Below are 3,762 nucleotides of genomic sequence, written 5' to 3'. Positions count from 1 at the left end.
ATAGTTTTTTTTTTCATTTAAATTCAAGCTCATGGACCCTTGTTAAGAACCCCTGCCTTAAGCTGTCCATGGGACTGAGTGGGGGGTCCAGTTTCCTGGGACTGATGCTCTCTGGGACCTGGCTGAGGGTAAGTTGCCAGTCACTGACCTGCTTCACTGGGTTTCAGCTTTGGTGGTGTCTGTGTTTCATCTGTGATGTGAGTGTATTTCAAAACTTCATGCCATTCTGCTCTGCTGGTTAATATGGCTGCAAGGGGGCCCCCTCCTTTCCCAGGACATCCCTTCATGCCCCATTGTGTGGGAGGCCCTCCACCACCAATGCTGAGGCAGAGCCACCTCCTCCACCCTGGGGGCCTCTCAGACCTCCCTCACCACCTCCCCCTCCACCTTTGGTAAGAGGATTTGAACAGTATGAATTCTTTTCATGCAAGGGTGGCAGCTGCAACTTGGGTATTCCAATGTAAGGGTCAATCTGGCTGAGAACTTTGTAACTCTCCTCAAGTGTTTTAGGACACATGATGGCAGTTTTCTCACCCCACTGCAGGTGTTCATGACAACAAGAAACAAGGTTGATTATAGAAATATCAGTTCTGCAGCCATGTATGGAGCCTTGGCCTTGTGCCCAGCTCTATCAGGGATAAGACAAACCCCTAATTTCAAGAGTCTAAGGTGGCCCTCAGAAGAGGGGCACTGCCATGGCCCTGCACAGAGCATGTGATCACCTTCAGTGGAAGCACCAGTGGAGAGCCCTGGAGTGCAAAAGAGGGAGATGGAATTGCACTGGAAATAACGAGGGTATAATGGATGTTTCTTTAATTCAAGCAGTTGAACCTGGAAGGTGATCCCTGTCAGGACAGCTGTTTGAGCAAGAAGTTTGGAGGCAAGCATGGTGCCTAGTTAGAGCTGCTGTTTGGATGTTCAAATGGTGAAAGAGTCAACACAAGAAATTTCTTGATGAAAATTTCATTGTTGCTATAAAGGCTTTAGTTCATAATCTGAAATAAATATTCTTCATTTCTCTTGGGATTCTGAAGGTTTTGGATCAGTGTGAAAGAATTCCCTATAGGTTTAGGAAAGTTAATTTAGTTCTGCCAAGATATTTTGTCTGCTTAGGTTTCTTATGCCCCAGTGAACCTGAAAGTGAAGGCAGGACCTGGTTGAAATGAGAGGCTGCCTTGGCCTCCAGAATGAGTGAGACTTTCCATGGGTCTTTCAGGGCCTTCATGGGCTGCCCCAGCTGGACCTCCATCACCATATCCCCTACAACCTCTATGCAGCCCTGACTCCGGGCTTCATGCCCACAAACATGTCACGCAAGAGCCTTATTCTTTGCCTGTGTTCCTAGGTCTCAGCTCCTAACACCACACTTTTCTGGAGGCTACCAAGACCTCAGTTTTGTTCTATACAAGACAGGGGTAATATTGGTTTTATAAACTCTATTTGAGGATGAAGAGAAAAAGTACATGAAGAATGAATCTTGCAAAACATATGCTCTATGTTGGACATTCACCTACTCAGAGTTCAATGATCTGATTTGCACTCTGACACTCACAATGTTTCATCGATTACAGAAATTAAACTAAGGCTGATAGGTTTTGGACCTTGAGATTTCAAATCCAGTTTCAAACATTAAGGTGCTGCATTCCTATTATTTTAACTTTCAGCTTCTACCAGGTGAAGAAGTGATAATTGTGAGAATGTGACACAGTTAAATCAGAGCTCTAGCTGAGATCAGAAGTCAAGTTGTTTCACCACATATAGACACACAGCTGTAGAACACACTGAAATATAAATCAGGGTCCAGAGAAATGTGGTAAAGACAAAATGTTTATGGGGAAAAATAAGATCAAACTATGTAAACCAAGACCTTTTTGCCTTACAGAATAATTATATTGATGTTTGAAGAGGCCTCTCAAAGCAGTCAGCAGGCTAACACCTTTGAAAAAGTTTGAAAAAGAGTCAGATCTGTGATACAGTCTGAAGGTCTTACCTGTGCCATCCAGTTTCCTCTCCCTTTCAACTTTCCTAGATGTTTACCCTAATAAACTTCTTTTACTTATGTTGGTTGACTCATAGCTATTTATTTTATACTTTAGTTTTAAATTTTACTATATTACTTCAATTTTTACTCACATCCATCCCATCTTGGCCATTGGGAGCTCTTTTGGTTCACTTCCATGTTGTGCTTACCTAACACCATCACAGGGCTTTTTTTTTTTTTTTTTTTTTGGATTAGCACCATCTTTATTTCTTTCTTTCTTGAACTCTAAGATTATGCAGGGTCATTTTGTATATTTCTTTCCCCAGTCCTAGGATCAGCCATTTCTCCAAGGATCCCTGGATCCTTTAACTGGATGAAGATATTAAAAATCTAGATCAGGAGGCTAAGTGTGCTCTTTGCCACTCAGGTAACCTTGTTTCTTTCACATCTTAGGAGATAGTGTAAGGAAATGAGTGACTGTATGCTAAACTGGGCATATGCAAATAAAAATGACTGCATGGAACCATCTGGATGTACATTACACTAAACAAAGTTCATCATTATGGATATATATTATGCTAAACATATGTCCAACTCTAATCCATTTTTATATGGATATTCTGCCTTCTCCAATTTTGCATTTCTGTAACCTTCTACTCCTGCAGCAAGAAATCTGGCTCCACCCACTGCCATCTATTTAATTAAGGTCCAACTCAAGTGTTTGAGTGTGTGAGTATAATGATTTAGAATTAATTAACCAACACCCTGTGGGAAGTAATGGTATCAACTAGAATTCAATGCTTTAGTACAGCTCCTTTTAAATTTACAGATTTCACTCACTGATCTCATCACCTGCAGAGTCACTTTTAGAGATTTGTAACAGAGTTAGATGTTTTTGTCATGACCTACCTTCCATCCTGGGATCCCCAGTTCCCAAGAGTACTTTTTCTTTTAAATTTTACATACATTAAGTTTCACAGCATGTGCCATGAAATTCTATGGCTTTTGAAAATGCTTAATGACAGTTATTTACCATTAAAGTATCCTACAGATGCATTGCCTATTCAACCTGCCATTCCCACCCCCCACCTCTGCCAACCAATGATACATTTACCATTTCTTTGGTTTTCCTTTTATGTAATGTCACATAAAGGGGATCATAATGTATGTGGCCTTAAATAACTATCACATTTAAAAGTAAGAATATGGATCTCTTGTAAAACACAGTTGGAAGGATTACACTGAAAACAGGAGGGACCTATTCCCACTTCTCAACCCCTAATTTGAGTTTAACATGCTCAAGACTTTCACACATTTTTCTGCTATTTGTATCCATATTTCCAAATAATATTCTTGTATGATGTTACTGCTATTTAGAATTTAAATAATTTCTCATAATGTGAAAGAAGGGGAACGGGCTCTTTTCCTCCATGTCCCTCTCACCATATGCTTTCTCACATACATTCTTCAAAAGGGATGATCACCATATTTGATGAAATAATCACTAGTTAAGTTAGTAGGCTTATATGAAGATTCTTGTTTCAGTCAAGGTCCTCCACAGAACATATATACACACACATATAAAAGTGAATGTATATATAGACATATATACATATATCTCTGTGTATATATATGGATAGATATGCATATTTGCATGTGGTGTGTATGTTATGGGATTTATTGTAAGGTATTGGCTCATATGAACACAGGAACTGGCCTTGGGCTGGCAGTGTGGAAAATCATCAGGAGCTGAATTTGCTGTTTTGAGGCAGAATTAGTTC

This window comes from Dasypus novemcinctus, chromosome 19 (assembly GCF_030445035.2).
Source record: "Dasypus novemcinctus isolate mDasNov1 chromosome 19, mDasNov1.1.hap2, whole genome shotgun sequence".
NCBI lineage: Eukaryota > Metazoa > Chordata > Mammalia > Cingulata > Dasypodidae > Dasypus > Dasypus novemcinctus.
This window is presented reverse-complemented; position numbering follows the sequence as displayed.